This window comes from Panthera onca, chromosome B3 (assembly GCF_046562875.1).
Source record: "Panthera onca isolate mPanOnc1 chromosome B3, mPanOnc1 haplotype 2, whole genome shotgun sequence".
Lineage (NCBI taxonomy): Eukaryota > Metazoa > Chordata > Mammalia > Carnivora > Felidae > Panthera > Panthera onca.
This window is the reverse complement of record NC_138344.1, coordinates 4,161,257-4,178,661: the sequence shown is the minus strand read 5'-3', so window position 1 is coordinate 4,178,661 and position 17,405 is coordinate 4,161,257. Positions and strand designations below refer to the sequence as shown.

At 40.9% G+C, this 17,405-nt stretch overlaps 1 long non-coding RNA gene across 1 annotated transcript in view; it reads right to left on the bottom strand.

Moving 5' to 3' along the window:
- Positions 1-2,473: 2,473 nt before the first annotated feature.
- Positions 2,474-17,405, bottom strand: part of LOC132668628 (uncharacterized) — a 25,757-nt gene continuing 10,825 nt past the window's right edge. The window contains exon 3 of the long non-coding RNA XR_013556459.1: positions 2,474-2,747. This is a non-coding gene — a long non-coding RNA (uncharacterized LOC132668628). The remainder of the gene's footprint in view (positions 2,748-17,405) is intronic.

Sequence of the window (17,405 nt, the reverse complement as noted above, 5' to 3'; positions counted from 1 at the left end):
CTATCAATAATAATAGTAATAGTAATAGTAATAATAATAATAATAATAATAATAATAAATATCTATTGCTAAAAACCTGTGCTAAAGCCCCATTTAGCCCTAACGACGGTCATAAAATAGATACTGTTGTTTTTGTTCCCATTTTACAGATGGGGGGACCAAGCCTCGCAAAGATTGCCAAGGTTACAAGCTAGTAAGTGGAGAAACCGGATTCAACCACAGATGATCTCGTCTAGTGCCCTTGACCTTAACCACTGCACAGTACTACCTCTCTCGAGCTGCAGCGCACGCACGAGTGTTCCCCCTGCCCCAGGATGTACCGACCCCATGTGTGCTTCCTGAGCTGGAGAAGCGGCCGCCCTTCCCTTTGACTTTCATAGAGCCACGCCACCATTCTCTCTGTAGGAGAAGAAAGGAGCAAGGCCCCTGGAGCTGTGAGCAAGAGCCCAGGGCACAAAACAGCTCAGTCTCTTGGCACCTTCCCAACAACGCTGCCTGCCCCTTGGGGGCTTTGCTGGGGGCCCGAGCTTTTCCTCCTTTCAGCCCCACTGAGGCTTCGGGGAGACAGAATGAGGACGCTAGCCTTGCAATTGGACGCGGGCCTACCAGGCAGTCTCTCCGAGGCCCCTTCACGACCTCAACCCAACGGGGTCCTGTCACTGAGCACAGACACTGTGGGGCCATTGTGGTGGCCCTAGGCTCTGTGGCTGTAGTCGGAACTCCTGGCCCCTCCCATCCCCCTTCAGTCTAGCCCTGGACAGAGTTCCTCTGTGGGAAGCAAGGTTTTGGGGTCACTGCCCTCAGCTGGCCATCTCAGTCAGAACAAGGGTCGGGGCTCCCTATTGGGGCCGAGCAGGCCCTTCCCTGGAGCCCCCAGCACACTCTGCTCCAGGCCACCCTTCCCTGGCAAAGGCTTTGGTCACCCCCCTCCCTCTTGGCACAGAGTAATCCCACCTGGATCCCAGCCCCCAGCCCAAGCAGCTTACCCTGCAGGCGCACCCCACACCTCGCTAGGCGCTCTCCTCTGCGGCCAGAGCAGAGTGGACAAGCTGTCCGTCCCTCCGGCAGAGAAGGGAGCCAAGCAGGAAGCCCTGGCACCCCATTCTGCGCACTGAGGCCTTGGCCAGTCTGATGGCAGCTCGCCACCTTGGCAACGCAGGGGGCAGGTGGCAGCCAATGACTGTGAGGCTGGGGTCTGGGGTGGGTTATTGGTGCCCTCATTCACCTTCTCTCTCTTCTTCCCAGTGTTCTGCCCCTCCCCCCACATCTGACCTGTACTTATCCCCTCACTGGCCTCTAGGGTCCCCAAGTGCCCCATCCCCACCCTACTGCGGTCTGAGAAACTCTCTATATATTCCCTTTAAATTTATTGAGACTTGCTTTATCCACTAACATATGGTCTATTTTGGTGGATATACTATGTGCATTTAAAAAAATATTTATGTTGCACATTTAGGTACAGTATTCTAGATATATCAGTTAGGTCAACATGGCTGATTAATGCTGTTCAGATCATCTATATCTTTACTGTTTTTTGTGTAGTTTTTCTACCAGTTGCTAAGAGAGGAACAGTAAAACTTCCAACTATGATTGTGAGATGGTCTACTTCTCCCTTTAGCTCTGCTGAGTTTTGCTCTGTGGATTTTGAAACTCTGTTGGATACATAAACATTTTATGATTGTGATGTCTTTCTGATGACTTGACCTTGCATCGTTATGAATGTCCTTCCTTATCTCTGCTAATATGTTTTGTGTTGAAGTCTATTTCATCTGATATGCTACTTGCAGGTTCTGTATTTTGCCATCCTATTACTTTCAATTTATGTCTTTATATTTAAAGTGTATCTCTTAGACGGAATATAGGTGAGTCTTGTTTTAATTCATTTTGGCAGTCTCTGCCTTTAAGCTGTTTAGTCCATAGATATTTAATAAATAATTGATATGGTTGGACTTAGGTCTACCATTTTTTAATTCTCCTTTTGATTTTTGTTCCTTTGTTTTCCCTTGCCTGTCTTCTTTTAACATATTCAAGTATTTTTTAAGAATTCTATTTTATCTATTAATATCTCTACCTTTGTCTTATATTTTAGTAGTGTCTCTAGGTATTGCTACGTATCTACTTAACTTTTCACAAACTACCTGAGAGATAATATCAAACAACTTCATATAAAATGTAGATTTGTAAACATATGTGTCCAATACCACTATCCCCTACTTTATTTTTTATGCTGTACTTGTTATGTTATAATTTTTGCTTTAAAGTGTCCTATCTTGGGGCGTCTCAGGTGGCCTAGTCGGTTAAGCATCCCACTTTTGATATTGGCTCAGGTCATGATCTCACACTTCGTGAGATCGAGCCCTGCACAGGGCTCTGGTTGACAGCACAGCACACGCACATGCGTGTAGTCTGTCAAAATAAATCCATAAACATTAAAAAAAAAAAGTGTCCTATCTTTTAGAGAAAGAAGACAAAATAGTCTTCTGTATTTACTCAGACATATACCACATTGAAGTATATTTAACATACAATGTTATATTAGTTTCAGGCGTACAACATGATGATCCGACGATTCTGTGCCTTTCTCGGGGCTCGTCAAGGTGAGTATACTCTTAATCGCATTTATCTATTTCACCCATCCTTCCATCCACCTCTTCTCTGGTAGCCACTGGAACTGTTCTGGTTTTTGTTTGTCCTCTTTATTCATTCATGACGGTCTGAGGTTTTCTCTGATATCATTTTCATTCATCCTATTGGATACAGAATTCCGTATCAATGGGTTTTTCTTTCAGAACTTTGAAGATTCCCCCACTATCGCCTGACCTTCATGGTTTCAGGTGAGAAGTCCATGAGAACGGAAATCATTGTTCTCCAACATGTCATGTGGTTGTCATCTTAGGCCACTTTCAATATTTTCTCTTTATCTCTCTTTTCAGCAGTTTGATTGTGACATGCCTAAGAGTGGTTTTATTCATATTTACCTATCTTATGCTTCCCTGAGATTTTGAATCTGAAATTTTTTGTCTACAAGATATAGGGAAACAAATTATATATGCATACATACATATATATGTAGCCATTAATTCATCACATTTTTTCTACCCTGTTTTCTTTCTCCTCTCCTCCCGGAGCTCCAATTAATGCCATCACCTAAATATTGATAGGTCATTTTTCTTCAATATTTTTTTCTCAGTCTCTTCTCAATATTTTCTTTCATTGACCCTTTCTTTGGACATCATTAATTTGCTGTTAAACTCACTCACTGAATTTTTAATTTTATTTTCAGTTCTTGAATTTCTATTTTTTAAATATTTTTTTCTGTATTAAGATTTCTCATTCATGTATTCATTAGCACTCTTTTCCTTAAACTCTTTTGTAGATATTTATAATAGCTGCTTCAAAGACACCCCTCCCCCACCAACATTTGGGTGGTCTTAGTATTTACTGCTACTGTCTGACCTTTCTATTAACACTGAATTACATTTGCGGGGGGGGGGGGGAGCAGTCTAGGATTTAAAAAAATTCTATACTGGACATTGGGGATGATACATTATACGGATTCTGGATTCTTTTATCTTCTGAAGAACATTGATTTTTGTATGAGTAGACAGTCAAATTAGTAACTTGAACTTGGGGCACCTGGGTGGCTCAGTCGGTTGTGTCTGACTTCGGTTCAGGTCATGATCATGGTTTGTGAGTTCGAGCCCTGCACTGGGCTCTGTGCTGACAACTTGGAGCCTGCTTCAGATTCTGTCTCTCCCTCTTTCTCTGCTCCTCTCCTGCTCACTTCTGTCTCTCTCAAAAATAAACACTTAAAAAGAAAAGCATTAAAATTAAAAAAAATAGCTTGAACTTGACCTTGTATTTGTATAGTTTTGGTTCAACCTTCGTCATGGTGAGTTTAAGTTTCCCCATTATTATTAAAGTGAGTTTCTTAGTCCTGCCACTTGGTCTTCCAGAACATGGCCCTTTTGGGATTTCAGTGGACAGTCCAAGCTCTTCTGAGTTTATGAAAATCAAACTACAAATTCTGTCTCTCTTGTGGCAGGCAGCATTTGAAATATCTGCCTTTTGCTTCCTGCCTTTGAGCTGTTGCTTTCCACTGGACAAGGAATTGAGGGATTTCATATGCAGATTTAGGGGATTTCTTCTCTTCAGCTTCCTCCTCTCTGGGTTTTCTCCCTAAATATCCCGCTGCTCTGGCAGCATTGAACTTTATCCACCAATATCTTTTCTTAAAAAACTATAGTTGCCATATGTACTTTACATTCCCAGGACTTATTATTTTATAACTGGGAGTTTGTATCTTTTGACTACCTTCACCCATCCCCCCGCCCCTCCCCTACCAAGTCCACTTCTATCTTAAGCCAAGAAGTCGGTGGCTTTCTGCATGAGTTCTAGCCATCCCACACCTTGCGGACTGGGGAGTGTCCTAAGGAGAAAGCTTTGGAAACAGATCTCATCCAGTGCAGTTCACTTCTTTCAAGGATCAAATGTCTGGGTTCTACTGATTCTTAGTTACTCTCCAATTACTCCAAGCCATTTAAACATTTTATTTTTTTTTTAATTAACATTCAGTAAAATTAACTATTTTTTGTTGTGCATTTTTATGAATTTTAACACATGTATAGATTAATCACAGTCAAGATGAAGAACGGTTTCATCATCCCCCCAAACTAACCCTTTTTAACATGGTTCACTTGGGACAACTAATGAACCAAAACTCACACATTATTATTAACTAAGCTCCATACTTCATTCAGATTTCCTTAGATTTTTGCGAAGGTCCTTTTTCTGTTTCAGGATCCCTTCCCAGACATCATATAACATTTAGGCATCCTATCTCTTTGGGCTCCTCTTTCTTATCATGATGGCTTTATTTTTTTAATTTTTTATTAATGTTTACTTATTTTTGAGAGAGAGAGAGAGAGAGAGAGAGAGAGAGAGTGTGAGTAGGGGAGGGGCAAAGAGGGAGACACAGAATCTGAAGCAGGTTCCAGGCTCTGAGCTGTCAGCATAGAGCCCAACGCAGGGCTCGAACCCACGTACCGAACCGTGAGATCATGACCTGAGCCAAGGTCAGATGCTTAACTGGCTGAACCACCCAGGTGCCCCTATCACAATGGCTTTAAATTGCATTTCCTTAATATGTTGAACATATTTTCATGTGCTCACTTTTCATCTATATAATCTCTTCGGTGAAGTTCACCATTTTAAAGTGTACAATTTAGTGGGTTTTAGATTGTTCGTAAATATGAGCAACGATCACCACTAACTAACTGCAGAACATTTTCATCATCCTCAAAAATCACCCCATATTGGGGGGCCTGGGTGGCTCAGTCAGTTAAGCGTCTGACTTTGGCTCAGGTTATGACCTCTTGGTCCATGGGTTTGAGCCCCGCATCGGACTCTGTACTGACAGCTCAGAGCCAGGAGCCTGCTTTGAATTCTGTGTCTCCCTCTCTCTGCCCCTCCCCTACTCGCACTCTCTCTCTCAAAAATCAAAATAAACATTAAAAAACTTAAAAAATCACCTCATATCCATGAAACAGTCACTCCTGATTCCCCTCTCCCCTCAGCTCCCCCTAGCTCCCCAGAACCACTAATCTGCCTTTATGGATTTGCTTATTCTGGACATTTCATATGAATGGAATTATATAATTATATAAGCCAGACCTTTTGTGTCTGGCTTCTTTCACTTAGCATGTTTTCAAGATTTCATCCATGTGTAGCATTTGTTTTTATGAACATCCTTTGTTTTTATGGTCAAAGAATATTGCATTGTATGAATATACCATATTTTGTTTATCCATGTATCAGTTGACGGGCATTTGGGTTGTTCCCACTGTTGGAGTATTATGAGTAATTCTGTTATGAATATTCATGTACCGGTTTTTGTTGGAGCATATGTTCTTAGTTCTCTTGGATCTATACCTAGGAGTAGATTGCTGCGTCACATGATAATTCTATGTTTTGAGGAACCATCCAACTATTTTCCAAAGCAAATGCACCATCTTGCATTCCTATCAGCGATGTTCCAGTTTCTCCACATTCTAATGCTTGTATTGTCTTTTTTCATTACAGCAATCCCAGTAGGAGTGAAGTGGTATCTAACTGTGGTTTTGGTGTGCATTTCTCTAATGACAAATTATGTTGAGCATCTTCTCATGTACTTCCTGGCCGTTTGTAGATCTTTGTTGGAGAAGGTCTATTCAATACCTTTCGCCGTTTTTAATTAGGCTGTTTTAATTTTTAGGCTGTAAGAATTCCTTATATATCATGGATACTAGACTTTTATCCAATTGTAGTCTGTAAATATTTTCTCCCATTCTGTGTATTGTCTTTTCACTCTCTTGATATACATATTGACACATAAAAGTTTTTCACTTTGGTATAGTTCAATTGATCTATTTTTTATTTTGTTGCTTGTGCTTTTGATGTCATAGCTAAGAAACTATTGCATTATACAAAGTCACAAAGATTTACACCTATGTTTTAAGAGTTTTCTAACTTAAGCTCTTACAATTAGGCCTTGTATCCACTGAGTTAATTTTTGTATATGGTATAAGGCAGGGATCTAATTCATTCTCTTGCATGTGGATTTTCAGTTTTTTGAGCACCATTTGTGGAAATCATCTTTTCCCCATTGTGTGATCTTGAGACTTTTGTTGAAAATCCATAGGCCATAGTTGATGAGTTTACTTCTGGAATCTCGATTCTATTCCACTGATCTACATGTTTATCCTTATGCTAATAGCACACTATCTGGATTATTGTGGATTTGTAGTAGGCTTGAAATAGGGAAATGTGAGTTCTCCATCTTTGATCTTTTTAAAGACTGTTTTGGCAATTTAAGGTCCCTTGCAATTCCATATGAATTTTAAAATCTGCTTGTCCATTTTTTTTTTTTTTTAAGTTTACTTTTTTTGAGACAGAGAGAGAATCGCAAGCAGGCTTTGCACTGTCAGCATGGAGCGTGATGTGGGGCTTAAACTCATGAACGTGTTGAGATCATAACCCAAGCTGATATCAAGAGTCAGACGCTCACCTGGCCTGGCCACCTGTGCACCCCTGCTTGTCCGTTTCTTTAAAAAAGAAAAAAAAGCATCTGGGATTTTGCTTGGGATTGTGTTGAACTTTTAGATTAATTTGGGGAGTAATGCCATCTTATTATTGTCTTCCAATCCATGAAAATGGGATGTCTTTCTATTTATGTAGGTCTTCCTTAATTTCTTTCAACAATATTTTGTGGTTTTCAGTGTATAAGTCCTGTACTTCTCTGTAAAAAGATAATCCCTAAGAATTCTTTTTGATACTACTGTAAATGAAACTGTTTTCTAAATTTCATTTTCAAATTTTTCACTGTTAGTGTACAGAAATACAAATGATTTTTGTACATCAATATCCTGAAACCTTGCTGAATTTGGTTATTAGCTATTAGGTGTGTGTGTGTGTGTGTGTGTGTGTGTCTTTAGAATTTCCTATAAATAAATCAGGTCACTTTTTTTTTTAAAGTAGGCTTCACACCCAGCATGGAGCTCAATGCGGGGCTTGAACTCACAACACTGAGATCAAGACCTGAGCTGAGATCAACAGTCAGACGCTTAACCGACTGAGCCACCCAGGCGCCCCATGTCATCTTTAAATAGAGGCAGTTTTATTTTTTCCTTTCTAATCTAGATGCCTTTTTCTTTCATAATTGCCCTGCCTGGAATCTCCAGTACAATGCTGAATAAGGATGGCAAGAACAAACGTGCCTGTTTTATTCACAATCTTAAGAGGAAAGCTTTTAGTCCTTCATCATTAAGTAGGATGTTAGCTGTGGATAGGGTTTTTGTATGCGTGTGTGGTAAAACATACATAACACAGGATTTACCATTTTAACTATTTTTTTTAAATGTTTATTTATTTTGAGAAAGAGAGAGAGAAAGAATCTCAAGCAGACTCTATGCTGTCTCAGCCCATCGTAGGGCTTGAGCTCATGAACTCTGAAATCATGACCTGAGCCAAAAAAAAAAAAAAAAAAAAAGTCAGATGCTTAACCAATTGAGCCACCCAGGCACCACACCATTTTAACCATTTTTAAGTGTGTAAGTTCAGTGGCATGAAGTACATTCATACCGTCACGCAACCATCATCACCATCCATCTCCAGAACATTTTCATCATCCCAACGTGAAACAACTAACAATCTCTGTCATAGTCCCCACCTCACTTCATGAGGCCATTTTAACAATATAAAAAGCAAAGGCAATCCAATAACAATAATAACAACAATAAACCTTATAGCCCAATCTTTTTTATGAACTTGGATGCAGAAACTGTCTTCTAAAATATTATTAGCAATAATGTATTAAAATCATGATCAATTTGGGTTTATTCTGAAAAGTCAGGCATGGACTAAAATAGAAAAGCTATTAGAATAAATCACTGCAGATTATGAAAAGCCATATAGTAAATCTCATTAAGTACATAAAAACATTGACTAAAGGTTAACATCTATGATAACAGCTTTTAAGCAAGCTGGAAATGGAAAAGAACTTACCTAGTAAAGGTTATCGTGGCAAATACATTTAATAGCAAAGTGTCAGAGCTTCTCATGAGCTGAATTGTGTCCCACAAAAATTAATATGTTGAAGTTCAAACCAATATCTCAGAACGTGACCTTATTTGGAAATGCGGTCATTACAGATGTAATTAGTTAATAGGAGGCCATTAGGGTGAGTCCTAATCCCATAGAACTGGTGTCCTCACAAAGAGGAAATGTGGACACAGAGGCGGACAACCACACAGTGAGAACGTCACATGAACATGAAGGCAGAAGTCAGGGTGATGTATCTACGGCCTAGTAACACCAAAGGTTGCCAATAAACCACCAGAGGCTACAGGAGAGGCGTGGAACAGATCTCCCCTCACAGTCTCAGAAGGAACCAGTCCTGCTGACACTCGGCTCTTGGACTGCCAGCCTCCAGAAATGCGAGATGATAAATTCCTATTATTTAAGCCACCCGATTCGTGGTACCTCGTTATAGCAGTGAATTAATATAGCTTCCTTTCAAAATCAGAACAAGACAAGGATGTCTGCTATCACTGCTTCTAGTCAACACTGTACTGAAGATGTTAGTGTAAGAGAGGAACAAATTCTCTTCTACCCTCTTAGGGTCACTGGCTGGACCGAAGAATTAAAACTAATATAAAACAGATTAGCGGGAGAAAATCATACAGATGTTATTACATTTTTACATGTACACGGGGGGCTTCACAAAAGAATGGAGACCTGAAAAAGTGACCAGGGAGGGAAGCTTTAAGTCTTTTAGACAAAGAAATACTAAATTTGTCACGAATTGACAAGACAAAGGGATTTGGGCTAAGTGTTAGTAAACGGTAAATGTGAGATAACAGAAAGGACATATATTGGTCCCTGTCCCTCATTCCTGACACAGCACTCCTAAAATCCTTTTGTGGATTCCTATGTGGTAAGAGAACTACAAGTATTTTGTTTTGATATTTGGCCTTTGACTCCAGTTCCTAAATCCCTTGGATCCCTTCACAAGTGATAGCAATGTCTTTTGTTCTAATGAGGTGAATCTTGGTGGCCTTCTGGAGGGGGGCTGGTCACCCCAAAAGACCAGGCTATGGTTAGAAGCTTGGACACTTCAGCCCTGTCTCTCATTCTCCACAGAGAGGAAAGGGCTTGAAAATGGAGTTAATTATATCTATAACTTATTTTTATTTAAAATATTTATATTTATATTTAGGGGTGCCTGGGTGGTTCAGCAGGTTAAGTATCTGATTCTTGATTTCGGCTCAGGTCATGATCTCACAGTTCGTGGGATCAAGCACAGAGCCTACTTGGGATTCTCTCTCCCTCCCTCTGCCCCTCCCCTGCCTGTTCTCTCTCCCTCTCCCTCTCAAAATAAATAAACTTAAAAATATATTTATACTTAACATAATTTATATATTATATATTTTTGTATATTAAAGTATATATTCTCTATATACCTATAATCATTTATAACAAATTATTATTACTCTTATGTAAATCATCATACTAGATATATTAAATCCTAGGTGTCAGACATATTAACTTAGCGTTTGTAACTACCCAACAGGTAGACGGGAAGAAGCCTTATATACCACGGAGAGAATGGAGAGAATGTGGTCTATCTCGCAGTCCCCTAAGGCGCTACTGGAATAGGAATTTTGTAATTAAATAAGTTCTAGAGAATTACTAGTGGCCAGTGTGAAAGATAATGGAAACTGGGAAAGCAGGCTTTTGGGGATGGCTGGATGAAGGCAAATGGATTAAGAGATCAATGTGTTAACTAAGGCCGTGCCAGGCACAATAAAAAGAGACATAAAGGAGAGATTGAGGTGACTGACACTTGAGAATCCTTGTAATTGGGTTGTGCCCGGACATCCTTTCAAATCTCCCTTCCTAATCAAAGTCGGTTAAGGGTTAAAGTTTCTTCTACTCTAGTTCTTGATTCATGTCCAAGGGTAAATACCACCTTATACTCTTTCAAAGTGCTAGAACATTAACTTACTTGATCCTCTCAAAGAATAAGTACAGACAAGCATTTTAGAATGACTTTAAAGGGTCTCTTTCAAGGTTCGAAGGGCACAGCCAGGACCAAACCCCAAATGTTCTGATGGTTGAACCTCATGGGTAACAATGCAGGGCAACTACAGTCCATTTGGTTGATCGGGCTGTTGAGAGAGCACAACATACACCTTCATGAGGTTTCGGTCCTGGCTTGTTACAGATAAAGCTTCATTTCTAGCTTTCATTTCATCTCTATCCAGAATCATTCCAAGAGAAGACATTTAGAGGCCTTCAAATCAGGAAGATCATCACAGTATCTTCCTCAATAGTCAGGTGGGACTTCGTTTTTTAATTTGAGAGAGAGGATGAACAGGGGAGAGGCACAGAGGGAGAGAGAGAGAATTCTAAGGAGGCTCCATGCCCAGTATGGAGTTTGACTCGGGGCTCAATTCCACAACCCTGGGACCATGAGCTGAGTTGAAATCAAGAGCGGACGCTCAACTGACTCACCCGGCACCCTGGTAGGACTTCTCAGCATCCAAACAAACCTGCGGAGTTTGTTCTCACCAAGTGACCCTTCTCAGAGCCTCTCAAGCACAGAGGATTTGTCTATCCCCTTATCTTGATTGAGTTACTCTCCTCACCCCACCGTTGGTTCCTGCCTCCAGTGGAATGCCAGGAACCCCCCACTGCCCAGCCAAGGAACAAGCTAAAGCAAGTAAGAACCACCTTTCCTCTACAACAGTGTTATATCACAAACAACTGCCGTCACTTGGTCTTTTCAAAAGAGAATGAGCTTTTATCTGTATGTAACTAACCGTGAATGTACGTGTATCTGAATAGACTGATTCAGCTGTGTTGAACTTGGGGAAACCTTCAGGGTGCTTCTGTGGAATTCCTGCATTTGCTTTTGTGGCTCTGAGGTCTCAGGAGGACAGAGAACTCCTTACCATCCTGGATCTTCTCTGCACACATATGAGAACATCTGAATGCTAAAATTCTGAATGTTTGGGTTTTGAGTGAAATGAGGGATCCTGGAGTCTGAGAGGTAGGTTTTACATTTGTTTAATAAGTTTATCTCCTCTTCTTAAAGCCCATTGACTATTTGTTATCGACCTGGCTTTACTGGCCAGTCTACTGGAGGGAGGAACAAAGGGAGGGGATTGTCCACTGCAACCCCCAGAGGACACCGTCAGCATGACGGGCCGCTGTAAGACTGTGACCACCTTTTCACTGGAGACATTCTCCAGAGGCAACAGCTGGGACTTACCTGAGTATGCACAGGTTACACTCTGGGCGATTCAAAGCCTTATACAAATGTGCCACCCTTTCAGGCTCCAAGGTACTCTGGGCCACCTTTGTATTTGTGAGATTTTTGTTTGTGGTTAAGAACAGAGGCAAACTTGTCACAATCAGAAGTGCAAAACGTCCCTCAAGCATTCAGTGAAGACACACAGGTAAGCAATGACCCAAACTAAAGTCTTGAAAGTAATCAGAAAAACCGTATGTGAACCCAAAATGGAGTACCCTGTGAAAATCTTAAAAAAGACAAACCTAGAATAAATAAAGCTTATAGTACACATACACTATTTATTTGCACCTAAGAAATAGTTCAAGGGGTGCCTGGGTGGCTCAGTGGGTTGAGCGTCCGACTTCAGCTCAGGTCACGATCTCATGGCTCGTGAGTTTGAGCCCCGCGTCGGGCTCTGTGCTGACGGCTCAGGGCCTGGAGCCTGCTTCGGATTCTGTGTCTCCCTCTCTCTCTGCCTCTCCCCTGCTCACGCTCTCTCTCCCTCTCTCTCTTGAAAATAAATAAACATTAAAAAAATAGTTTAAGCAGAAATTTTCCTTCTAATCCTATTTGACACACAACTCACAACTCCACCTCTGTTTTGTGAAAACTGTCAGACTCCAACAAAACATGTACAGAGGAGCAAAGGGCCAAGAGCGACTAAGGGACTCTTGAGAATAAGGTTGGACGACTTATCCCACTGGATACCAAGTCCAAAGCTATAGTAATGAAGACAGTATGGTACTGGTGCAAGATTAAACAAAATGACTAACAGAACAGATTGGGGGTCCCAGAAACGTTGGAGAACCGATTATTTTAAAATTTTATCTGAGCTGGGGTGGCTCAGTCGGTTAAGCATCTGACTTTAGCTCAGGACATGATTTGCGGTTTGTGAGTTTGAGACCCTGTGGGGCTCTCTGCTGACTGCGCAGAGCCCGCTTCAGATCCTCTGTGCCCCCTTCTTCCTGTCCCTCCCCTGCTCTCTCTCAAAAGTAAATACACATTAAAAAAATTATCACTTGGAGCAAAGAGGAGATAATTTGTCCATTTCATTATCACAGAAACAAGTTAAATAAAACAATGAAAAAATATTAAGAGAAAACATTTGCCTCCCACCACTATTTATACTCCAGGTTCATGAAGGGGTGGGTATCACTAACTGGTAGCTGAAGTCACAGAAATGACTTTCTAGATGTTTTTGCTCAGTTAAGGAGGTGACACCACAGGATACAATGATCCATACCTTATTCCAAACAGAAATCAAGAAGAACTCTGTTTCAGTTTTGTAGTGACATATGAACAGCTTGGTTCTTTCTAAAAAAATGTCAGGTTTTGTTTCAGAAAAAAATACACACGTAGCTGCCATGCTCTTCCATTTCTTCAAGGAGATCTAGGTTCCCATTTGGTGCTATTTTCCTTGTGCCTGAATGACTTCGATATTTGTCGTAGGGAGGGTATCCTGCTATGTCTTTAGTATGTCTGAGTAAGTCTTGGGGCACCTGGGTGGCTCAGTTGGTTAAGTGTCTGACTCTTGATTTCAGTTCAGGTCATAATCCCAGGATTGTGAGATCGAGCCTCGTGTCTGGCTGTGCACCGGCAGCATGGAGCCTGCTTAAGACTCTCTCTGTCCCTCTCTTCTGCTCACATGTGCCCTCTAAAATAAAAAAATAAATAAAATTTAGTCTTCATTTCACCTGTTTTTGAAATAAGGTATAGAATTGGTATAGAAGTCTAACTTGGCTGTTTTCTTTTGTTCTTCTATATGTAGCATCTGCCCCTATCCACACCCCTTGACCCTGACAGCTTTCAGATTTTTTTCACTGGTTTTAAAAATTTTGATTATGATGTGGTTGGTATATATTTTTGTGTATTTCTTGTTCTGGGGTGCTCACTGAGCTTCAATCTATAGGTTTATAATATTCATCCATTTGGGAAAACTGGTCATTATTTCTTCAAATATATCCTCCCCTCTTTCTTATCTCTTTTAGGAATTCAAATTACAAGTATATTAGGCCATTCGAAGTTATCTGATAGCTGATACTGTTCAGCCTGTTAATCATTGAGAAGATGCTAGACATTGTGAATTTTATTTTTATTCTAGAGAGAGAGCGTGTGCAAGTGGGGGAGGGGCAGAGTCAGAAAGAATCTTAAGCAGGCTCCACACTCAGCATGGAGCTCAATGGGGGCTTGATCCCATGACCCTCGGATGATGACCTGAGGCAAAAGCAAGAGCTGGATGCTCAACAGACTGAATCACCCAAATGACTCTACACCCAATGAACTCACAACCCTGAGATCAAGAGTCACGTGCTCTTCTGACCGAGCCAGCCGGGCCAGACATTGTAAATTTTACATTAACTGCTGGATATTTTTATGTTCCTACAAAATTTTTAGAGCTTTGAAGCAGTTTTAAGATGTAGTTATTTGGAAACTGATCCTTTTCTGATCTTATTTTTAAGATTTGTTGGGTGGGACTAGAACTGTATTTAGCCTAAGGATAATTATTCCCCACTAATGAAGCAGGACCTTTAAAAAAAATGCTTATTTAGAGAGAGAGAGAGAGTGCTAGCTTCGGCAGCACATATACTAAAATTGGAACGATACAGAGAAGATTAGAGAGAGAGAGAGACAAAGAATCCCAAGCAGGCTCCATGCTGTCAGCACAGAGCCTGACACAGGGCTTGATCTCATGAACTGTGAGATCATGACCTGAGCCAAAATCAAGGGTTGGATGCTTAACCGACCGAGCCACCCAGGTGCCCCAAAGCAAGACTTTCAGTACTCTTTGAGTACTCTCCCCAATGCCTAATGGGTTTTTCCAGTCTTGGTGGTGGGAACAGGTGCTATTTTGGGCCCTGTAGCACTGATGTCAAACCCTCTCCGGTTGTTCTTTTTCTGGCATCAGGTTTCCTCACACACGAACTGATCAATACTCTGTGAACACTCAGTATGAACCGTCTGCCGATCTCTACATTTACCTACCCAGTCCTCTCCTCCACGGCTTGGTTTCCCGTAAACTCTGGCTGCCTTGGTCTCCTGAGACTCTCAGCACCGTGTCTTCAACTCAGTGAGTCCACTGAGGCTCCCCCCCGCCCCAAACTATTTTACACTGCTTTTCTCATTTCAATACTTTAGTTTGATATGACAGTAGATGGACCTCTTGACTTTTTAAAATATTTATTTATTTAGAGAGACGGGGCGGGGGGAAGGGGTAGAGAGAGGGGGAGAGAAAAGAGAAAGGGAGAGAGAGAATCCCAAGCAGGCTCCATGCTGTCAGTGCAGAGCCTGTTGTGGGGCTTGATCTCATGAACCATGAGATCATGACCTGTGGCAAAATCAAGAGCCTGACGCTTAACCTAATGAGCCACCCAGGTGCCCTGGATCTGTTGACTTCTATATGAGGAAATCATCTTCCAACTTTTGTGCACCTCTTTTATCCTTATTGGTTATATTACTTTGATCTTTACACAGTGGAGTCATTTTGTTTCCTGTATTTTATATATAGATTCTGAAATTTCAAATTGAGTATATAGCATTTGAGATTGGACTTCTGTATGATTCACTGCAGAACCAAGGAATAAGATTAGATCCATAGAGAAAGAAATGTAATCCTCTGTCACTAAACTTGTGCCACACGCACAAAAATGACCACTTCAAGGATCAAGGTCAAATCGAATCTTTTTACACTCTAGCAGTTGCTGATAATCATGCTACACTTTAGTTTTTGTACTCAGACTAACATGTCCTTATAAAACTTTGCTTTCCCTGGAGTTTTATTTGACAAAACGAAGCATATGCTATTTCCTCTTTTGGTGATGATCATCCAGCCTCTTCCTTTTACTGTTTAACAGGAATCCGCTTTTTCTTTCAAGGAATTCTGATCCTTTGGTATCCTGTTCTAATGTGAACCCATTATTTTTCAGGCTTGCTACATAGCTGATATCCTAGGATTTTTTTCCACCGCATTCCTAGGGTGGAGTCCTTTTTACTAGATGTCTTATTCTCTCCAAAGTATACTAAGTAATTGCACAAAGATGTAGATGTGAAGTAAATGTGAATTTTTGCATATCTGAGATATCTTTTTCAATTTTCTACTTAATTGTTTGGGTGTCGAATTCTGTATCAAAAACCCTTTCTGTCTGGACTTTGAACGTCTGCTGCAGTATTTTCTAGCACACATTTCTGCTGACCAGAAAACAGATGCCAGTCTGATTCTCACTCCTTCTTAGGTAACTTCTGTTTTCCTTCTCTGGATGCTTTCAGGCTATTATCTTTAGTATTCCAAAATCTTGCAAGGATTTGCAGTGTGTGTGTGAGAGAGACAGACAATGCTTAAATTCACTATGCTTAGCAACTTTTCAGTAAAAAAGATGTGTATCTCTAATTATCCAAACTATCATCCTTCTATGATTTCTTTTCCTCCATTTTTTGCCGATTTTTTCCTTCTTAAATTCTTTCAGTTATTTGGTGATTTATAGACTAACGTCTTATCTTTTTTCTAATTATCTTTTTGGGAAAACTGTATTTTTTATTCCAGTACTAGTAAATGTTTATTTTGACAATTATCTTAAATTTCTAACCACTCTTTTTCATTATTCCTTTTCCATTAACCTATTCTTGATTTATGGTGCAGTATCTTCAAATCTTTCTGTAGATACTAACTAAAGTTTTTCACTTACTCTCTTGGGCCGGCTCTTTGCTCAATAAGGTCTTTTTCTTACCTGCCATTGGTTTTCTTCAGGTGTAGTAAATCTCAGTCGAACATTTAAAAGAAATTACATAAAAACAAAGGAGCCGGCTTCTGGGTGGCTGGCTGAGTCTCTTCTGCCACTGGGAGTTCAAATTCTCCAGAATTCTCCAGCGGGCCTCCTCGAGGAATGGGAAGGACAACGTGAGGTACGCACTCATAGAGGACTATCAAATGGGAGACTTCACTTACGGGTACACGGGCAGAGAGCAGGAAGGAGGAGGCTTCCAAATGCCCGAGTGAGAAGGGCTTTCCTTCGCTGCAAACTGGGGCCCTCCTCAAGCAGCTCATTCACGTTTCTTCCAGGAACAGTCCTCCAGCTTTTGTTTGCATGTAGGTTTAGTTGAGCGATGGCTGCAGTGAACCTGGTCATTCTGCATCAACCAGCACACTGGTTTTAGGTCCTGTCCTTCAGTTACCCTTTGCTATTAATCCTGTTGCCACTTTGTTTGCCGCTCTTAGTCTGCCCCTCTTGGAGATATTCTTGGGAAGAAAGTCTTCACACCTGCTAAGTTCACACTTGTAAAACTTCCAGGCTATAGTCTGTACTCTAGTGTATCTCCTAGTAAGTTCCCAGCTCATTACCACTGTGGGGAAAACAATCAGTCCAGGAAGTAGTGAAGAATCCTGGTGAACATCTCAGGCAGCTGGGGCGGGGGAAGAGACCCCAAGAGTCTCTGATCAACAGTCTTTATTACATGTGTTTGTATGTTGCAGTTTTATGGCCTATGTTTAAAATCATCAAACTCTCCCCCTAAGTAAATGATCATCTAGTCACCCCAAAGTTCCCAGGAGGTTTTCCTTCCAGAGGAAAATGACTTTAAT